The sequence below is a fragment of the Narcine bancroftii genome, chromosome 4 (genome assembly GCF_036971445.1).
Source record: "Narcine bancroftii isolate sNarBan1 chromosome 4, sNarBan1.hap1, whole genome shotgun sequence".
Lineage (NCBI taxonomy): Eukaryota > Metazoa > Chordata > Chondrichthyes > Torpediniformes > Narcinidae > Narcine > Narcine bancroftii.
Window position 1 is genome coordinate 302,025,441 of NC_091472.1, and position 8,549 is coordinate 302,033,989.

The following is an 8,549-nucleotide window of genomic DNA, read 5'->3' on the forward strand; positions in this document are numbered from 1 at the left end:
GGCTGAGAGTGTAGCCACACCTGTTGGCAGGTCTTAAAGGATTGCTCCTAGCCAGACCAGGTCATTCTGGACTGGTCAACCTACTTGTGATAAGCTCCAGTCTTATAGTAAATAAAAGCCTTGGTTTGGATCAACAAGTCTTTGGTTCTTTCGACGCACTCTACAATTTTATTAACTAAAAGGTTTTGAAGGGATGGAGCGTATGCTACAGCTGAAATGCCTCGACATCGGCCCACAGTCAGCTACAGCCTCGAATGACTTTAAGCACTGGGTGTGATGCTTTGAAATATACTTACAGTTCTCTGACCCTGCCATGATAGAGGACAGCCATCGACTACTAATATTGATGACTATGGTGTCCCCGAGAGTCTACCAGAGTGTTCAGGACGCAACCACTTAGGCCGCAGCCATTAAGGTGCTGAAAGGGCTCTACGAGCGACCGGTGAACAGGGTCTATGCTTGGTACAAACTTGCTACAAGGAGGCAACAGCCCGGGGAGTCCTGTAGAGCTTATATTCAGGCACTAAGGGCAATGGGCAGGGACTGTGCCGGCACAGACAGAACTGCTGTGGAGACCACAGACGATCTCATTCAGGATGCCTATGTGGCCGGGGTTCGATCAAATGAGGTGAGGCAGTGCCTGCTAGAGCACGGGGAAAAAACCTAGAGGACTTTATCCGGATCACAGAGACGATGGAGGCTGCAGTCTTGAGTATGGACATATACTCTCGGGGCTGGACCCCACACTCTGATGTGAGTAGGATGCCCTCCCTCTACCCTACTTCTGCCGCTACACTGCCCGATGCAACCCCAAAGTGTTATTTCTGCGGGAGGAACAAGCACAGCAGGTCCCACCGCCTGGCGAGAAAAGCCAGGTGCCAGAAGTGCCTTAAAAACGGCCACTTTGCTGTAGTCTGTCGCTCCAAAATGGCCACTGTAAACACAGTGCCTCGTGTGAAGCCCAATAGCCACTTTCCATTTTAAACACTTCTTCCTCAGAGCTCTCGTCCAATGAGAGCGAGGGCTCCACTGCACGGCAGCAACTGACGTCACGGGGCAGACGCTGAGTGCGCAAGGTACAACCCACCCTCGCCGCAATGATGTTCACCCTACCTCATGAAGCCCTGTCCTCAATGGCTGCCGCCACTGCCAACCAGGGACCCGCCACCGCCGCCGACAAGGGACCCGCTGCTACTGCCAACCAGGGACCAGCCGCCGCTGGTGACCGGGGACTCGCCGCCGCTACCGACTGGGGACCCGCCACCACTGACGCTGCTGACCAGGGACCCGCTGTTGCTGACCGCCCCACTGCCGATGGCAAGCAGCAACCCCCAACACTTACCGTTGGCTGGCTGACACCCCCAGCAGGCTGCAGGCAGCAACACCAACTCCTCGACACTGTCTATTTAGGCCCAACTGTTTGCGTGATGTCATCACACACACGTTGCGTGATGTCATCACACAGGACTCCACTGTCCCCAGTACAAGTCTCTGCATCAGTAACCCTCAACCAGGACTTTCCCCATCTCCTCACAAAAGCAATGGAACTGATTAAAGTGCATGGACACTATACCAATTGCTTATTTGACTCAGGGTCAACTGACAGTTTTATCCGCCCAGACCTGGCCCACCGTTGCCCACTGCACAGAGAATTTCATTGGCGACCAGATCGGACTCGACTGGGGTATAGGGGTACTGCGTGACGACCCTGAAAGTCCAGGGCATCACATTCACACACTTCAAACTATTAGTCCTTCCCCAATTGTGCGCCCCTGCACTGCTGGGACTGGATTTTCAGTGCCAGTTTCAAACCGTTTCCCTGCACTTTGGGGGGCCTCACACTCCACTCTCTGTCTGTAACCACTCCACCCTGGAAGCCTCCTGCCAGCGGCAGCTCAAGCCTCCCGCCCCCATGCCCCGGGGCCTCACCTGTAGTCTCTCCACCCTTCGAGTTGCTCCGCCAGCGCTTTTCGCAAACCTGCCCCCTGGCTGGAAGCCTGTGGCCACCAAAAGCCAGCAATATAGTTATGAACACAGGAAATTTATCCCAAGCGAGGACAAGGGCATTATCGAACCTAGCTCGAGTCCCTGGTTGGCAGCGGTGGCGGGTCCATGGAGGCCCAGATGGTGGTTGTTAAAAACAGGGAGAAGCCGCGGATGGTGGTTGACTATAGCCAGACAATCAACCACTTCACGCTTCTGGATGCGTACCCCCTTCCATGGATCACGGATGTGGTGAATCAGATTGCCCAATACCGTGTATTTTCCACCATTGACTTGCGTTCGGCCTATCATCAGCTCCCGATCTGCTGAGAAGACCGACCTTTCACGGCCTTCAAAGTTGATTGGCGGCTGTATCAATTCCTCAGGGTACCCTTTGGGGTCACAAATGGCGTCGCAGTCTTCCAGCAGGAAATGGTCCAGATGGTGGACCAGAACAAGCTGACTGCTACTTTCCTGTATCTGGACAATGTCACCATCTGCGGCCATGACATGGAGGATCATGATGCCAACCTTGAGAAATATTTTCAGACTGCATTTCGGCTGAACTTGACCTACAATTTCGACAAGTGTGTCTTCCAGACCACTTGGCTCGCAATTCTGGGTTGTGTGGTGGAGAACGGGGTGGTCATGCTGGACCATGACCGCATGTGTCCCCTCATGGACTTGCCCCCAACACCCAGAAGGCATTCAGATGCTGCCTGGGATTTTTCTCTTACTATGCCCAATGGGTTCCACACTATGTCGACAAGGCACAACCACTCATCAAGACCACCTCCTTCCCCCTGTCAACCGAAGCCAGAGCGGCCTTCGACCGCATCAAATCGGACATCGTTGCTGCAACGCTGCACGCCATCGACGAGTCCATTCCATTCCAAGTCGAAAGCGATATGTCTGACTTTGCACTGGCTGTCACTTTGAACCAGGCCAGCCGGCCGGTAACCTTCTTCTACAGAACCCTCCAGAGCCGACTCTCCTCTGTCGAGAAGGAGGCCCAGGCCATAGTCGAAGCAGTACGTCATTGGAGACACTACCTCACTGGTAGGCACTTTACACTGCTGACCGACCAATGCGCGGTCTCCTTCATGTTTAGCAATACCCAGCGAGGTAAGATCAAGAATGACAAAATTGCCAGGTGGAGAATTGAGTTCTCCACCTTTAATTATGACATACTGTATCAGCCTGGTTAACTCAACGACCTGCCAGATGTGCTCTCCAGGGGGACGTACCAACATACAACTGGACAGGCTTCAGAGACTCCATGAGGAGCTCTGTCATCCAGGGGTCACTAGGTTTGCGGACTTGGTCAAAGTTCGCAAACTGCCCTACACGGTCGAGGAGATTCGCTCCATGACCCGAGCCTGCCCGGTGTGCGCTGAGTGCAAGCCCCACTTCTTCCATCCAGAGAACACCCACGTCATCAAAGCCACCTGCCCCCTTGAGCATCTCAGCATAGACTTCAAGGGGCCCCTACCGTCGACCAACCATAACTCCTACATCCTTACGGCCATCAATGAGTACTCCCGCTTCCCATTCGCTGTGCCCTGCTCGGACATGACTGCCTCCTCAGTCATAGGGGCCCTGCACAGCATCTTCGCCATCTTCGGGTACCTCAGTTACATCCACAATGACAGGGGGTCCTCGTTTATGAGCGCGGAGCTGCAGCAGTACCTTCTGGAGTGTGGTATTGCTTCAAGCAGGACCACCAGCTATAACTCACGCAGTAATGGGCAAGTTGAAAGAGAGAATGCCACCGTCTGGGAAGTGGTTATGCTTGCCCTCTGGTCCAAAGGTCTCCCCACCTCTCACTGGCAGGATGTGCTCACTAGTGCCCTACACTCCCTCCTATGCTCCGCAACCAATGCCACGAGTGACTCTGCTCCATGCGAACTCGCATTATGCCTACATTGAGTACCCGGACGGATGGGAGGACACAGTCTCGGTAAGGGACCTAACCAAAGCCGGATCAGGCGCAGCAGTGCCTTTAACCCAACCTCCCTGTATTCCTTCTCCCCCAGGTCATGTGCTTGAACAGAGGAACCAGCACCACCCCACCAGCTCAGGCCAGACTGACGACAATGCCATTAGGGAATTGAGCGAAGCAGTGGCCGCACCCTACGGGCCTGCCAGTGACACGACTCCAGCGACCCCAATCCCGGCACCACGGTGGTCACGCCGGATGGTCAGGCCCCCTGACCGGTACAGCCCCTAACCTCCATCTACCCCAAGGTCAGTTCTCAAAGAAGGGGTGAATGTGATAGTACAGATTCTATCACCAATGTGTATATGTACATATGGTAGTGTAGGATGACTGTGATTGGCTGAGAGTGTAGACACACCTACTGGCAGGTCTTAAAGGATTGCTCCTAGCCAGACCAGGTCGTTCTGGACTGGTCGACCTTCTTGTGATATGCTCCAGTCTTTTAGTTAATAAAAGCCTTGGTTTGGATCAACAAGTCTTTGGTTCTTTAGATGCGCTCTACACTTTACTAATCTTAAATATACATTACACACACCTGTGCTTAGTATTAGAGGGGGGAATTAAGTAGTTAGGTAGGTTAAGTAATAAGTTAAAGTTTAATTCTGCTTTCTTGTTCAAATATAATTAAAAACTACTTTTGTTTAAGTAACCCTGTGTTGTGATGTTTGTCTATTGCTGCTGGTTTCTGGGGTCCTCTGGACTCCATAACAAAATGAAAAGGATTATATTGACATTTAATGGCCCATTACCATCGATCACGGTACCCCAAGAGGCTGTTTGCAGGTTATCAACTCTAAAGATTAAATCTCTAAGTCTTTTTACCAATCTAACCTCGGATTGTAAGCTTATAGCTACAAAGAGTAGGCACTAGAGCAAAGAGGACGGACTCTTTATTAAGAACGAGGTTAGATGTTTCTTGAAAAAAAATCATCAAACCCAGTACGTCCTTGGTGTGCACAAGTTGTAGTCGTCAAAAATGATGCGAAATCTAGAATGGTCGTGGACTACAGCCAAACTATAAGCAGGTTCACGCAACTAGATGCTTATCCCCTGCCATGTATCTCAGACATGATAAACCAGATCGCATAATACAAGATATATTCCACAATCAATCTGAAATCAGCTTATCATCAGGTGCCTACTCACAAAGATGAAAGGTAGTTTACTACTTTTGAGGCAGATAGCAAACTTTTTCAGTTTAAAAGATTCCCTTTTGGAGTTACCAATGGTGTATCTGTTTGCCGAAGAGAGATGGATAAACTAGTAGACGCTCATAACTTGTAAGCCACCTACCATTATCTGGACAATGTCACTATATGTGGCAAGGATTTAAATGATCACAATTGGAACTTACAAAAATTTCTCCAGGTGGCCAAGCATCTGCACTTAATCCTTAACAACGACAAGTGTGTATACCACACTAAACACCTGGCTATACTAGGTTACATAGTGAGTAAAGGGGAGATCAGCCCAGACCCAGAGAGAATGAGACCACTCATGGATCTACCCCCATCTGCGACACAAAAGTCCCTCAAACGTTGTCTAGGGGTTTTCTCCTATTACGCTCATTGGGTGCTCCATTACACAGATAAAGCACGACCACTGTTTGAAACTACTGGTGTTCCCCTGTCTGAAGAAGCCCTCCGTGCTTTTGAAAACATCAAACAGGATATAGCCAAGGCGACAATGTCAGCTATTGATGAGGATTTACCATTCCAAGTGGAATCTGACGTGTCTGATTGGGCCTTAACAGCTACACTAAATCAAGCTGGTAGACTGGTAGCCTTTTTCTCTCGGACATTACACAGGCCGGAGGTCAGGCAATCTTCTATCGAAAAGGAAGCATGAGCTATTGTAGAATCCAATCACTATTGGAGACACCTTTTAGCTGGAAGGAAATTCACTTTGCTGATTGATCAAAAATCTGTTGCCTATATGTTGAACACTAAATTATAGAGCAAGGTTAAAAACGATAAGATCTTTTGTTGGTGAATTGAGCTTTCTACTTATGATTACGATATACTCTATCGCCCAGGAAAATTCGATGACCCTCCAGACGCGCTTTCTCGCATGACCTGTGCAAGTCTGCAACTAGACCCGTTTGAAATTCCTTCATGATGAATTATGTCACCCAGGGGTCACTAGATTTTATCATTATGTGAAGTCCCTCAATTTACTGTACTCACTAGAAGACATCAAGAAACTAACTAACGAGTGTGTGGAGTGTAAACCACGCTATTACAAACCTTCCATTTCCACATAGACCCCTACAGAACCTAGGGAAAAAAATAACCAAGATGGCTAAACAACAAAGGAAAAATAATTAAACAAAAAACATTAAAACTAAACTAAAAAAAGCGTGTCATGTCCCATTTTCCTGGTCTCTTTTGTTTCCCTGCTAGGATGGATTGCTATCATACTCCTATTACGAAGTGGGGCCAGGGGAGGGCGGTGGGGCTAAACAATCTGTGTGGCAATATATTTCAAGTAAGGTTGCCACACTCTAATGAATGTGTGTGTTTCTTTCTTAGATTGTACGTGACTTTCTCCAGGGGAATGCAATTCTGCATTTCCACATTTCATCGTGTGGTATTTAGTTAGGAATCGGACTTCCACGAAACCACTATACACTTCCTGGCTACTGCTAAGCTGACCTTCTCGAATGGAATTTGATCTTTGGTCAATCTAAAACTCACGTCCCCAACATGCAGAAGGTACAACTTTGGATCCTATGGAAAATCCATGTTAGTAATTTTTTTAAATGTTTTTAAGAAGATCCAACATTTCCTCTTCCTTAATCTCCACATTGTCCAGCACACAGGCCAGTTTTATTCTGACCTCACCTTTCCCAAATACTGAAGCAAAGTATTAATTTAGGACCTCCCCAACCACTCCAGCCTCCAGGCACATGTTGCCTCCTTTATCCTCTAGCGGCCCTACCTTCATTCTTGTCATCCTTCCATTCTTCACATACACATAGAATGCCTTAGGGTTCTCCTTAATTCTACATGCTAAGGCCTTCTCATGCCACTTGTGAGCTCTCCTAAGTCCTTTCTTAAGCTCCTTCCTGGCTACCTTATACTTCTCATGAGCCCTTCCTGTTTCCTGCTTCCAATATTTAATGTATGCTTCCTTCTTCCTCTTGACTAGTTGTCTGACCTATTTCATCAGCCACGGTTCCCTCTTCCTACCATCTTTTCCTTGTCCCAGTGGGACAAATCTATCTTGAACCCTGCACAAGTGGTCCCTGAACTTCTTCCACATTAGTTATGTGCTTTCACCTTGAACATCTGTTTTCTAATTTTCTCTCACTAGATTCTGCCCTTATCCCATCATAATTGGGCTCTTCCCCAATTAAACACGTTCCCATTTTGTCTGCTTTTATCCTTATTCATAGCTCTGCTAAAGCTCAAGGAGTTGTGATCACTCTCTCCAAAATGCTTATTTGTTTGAAATAATCTCGGGTTCCAGCATCATTGATCTCACAGCGGGTTTGCCAAGCAAAAATTAGAAGAATTCAAATAAAATGCCAATAGGGAAGGAAAATTGATTTTTTTTTTACAAATTACCAAGTGGTTTATTTTAAAATCCTTCTTATGCAGGGTCTGGGACCAAGATGGTGGCACCTCTGTATGGCAGTGGCCACAAGGGGTTGCAGACTCTGGAGAAACAGAGGACTGAAGCAGGGCACCACAAAATGGTGGGGGGGGGCCCAACCCAGTTTGAGGAGGAGAAGCAGAGGATACGGCCCCGAGATGGTGACCGCCGTGGTGATCCAATGAAGGGCTCTGAGGCTGAAGAACACACAGGAGGCAGGCTGTGGGTGACTCGATGTGAGTCACCCACGCCGTTGGTGACTGCGGGTCATGGGACCAGAGTGTGGACTGCTGGAGACTTGCTGGGGACTGGCTGAAGGAGTACCAGGTATCGGAACTGAGATGCAAGAAGAGGCCAAGGGTGCTGAACCCTTCCTGATAATGTCAGAGGTTTGGACCTGGAGCTTGGGTTGCCAATGGTTTGGGTGAGGCTGTGGAGGCTGTGGGAGCATTGGAGGCAAATCCAAGGACTCACAGTGACTCTGGGAGAACTTTGTGGTTCCCTTTCTCTGGCGATAAGGGACAATTTGTGCTGATGGTAGACGAAAGGAAATTTCATGTCATATCACATTTTCTGTTTTTATTACATGACAATAAAAGAATCTTGAATCTTGAAATATTTTAAACAGAGGAAAATATTGAAAATTATGAGGTTAATGTAAGCATTTTTAATAATTACATGTCAAAATTTAATCTGAGATTCACAATTCACAAACACACATAATTGCTTTTTTGAACTGAATTTGTCAATAAGTAATTATGATTTGATATTCAATAAAATCTCAAATTAATTATCATTAATTAGCTACTTTTGTTTGCTATAATGGAGAAGGCTAAAAATCAGAACCTTTTGCTAAAACGGTCTTAAATACTGACAGTAACATCCAAATGTATTAATTAAACTCTGCTTGTGTAGACATTCCAAACACTGATTGTTTTACCATCAGATCCAGTTGCTAAACTAGTCATGA

The 8,549-nt window shown here is 47.7% G+C and overlaps 1 long non-coding RNA gene across 1 annotated transcript in view; it reads right to left on the reverse strand.

Annotated features, from left to right (window-relative positions):
- Positions 1-1,411, reverse strand: part of LOC138762182 (uncharacterized) — a 79,912-nt gene extending 78,501 nt beyond the window's left edge. The window contains exon 1 of the long non-coding RNA XR_011356809.1: positions 1,343-1,411. This is a non-coding gene — a long non-coding RNA (uncharacterized lncRNA). The remainder of the gene's footprint in view (positions 1-1,342) is intronic.
- Positions 1,412-8,549: the final 7,138 nt, after the last annotated feature.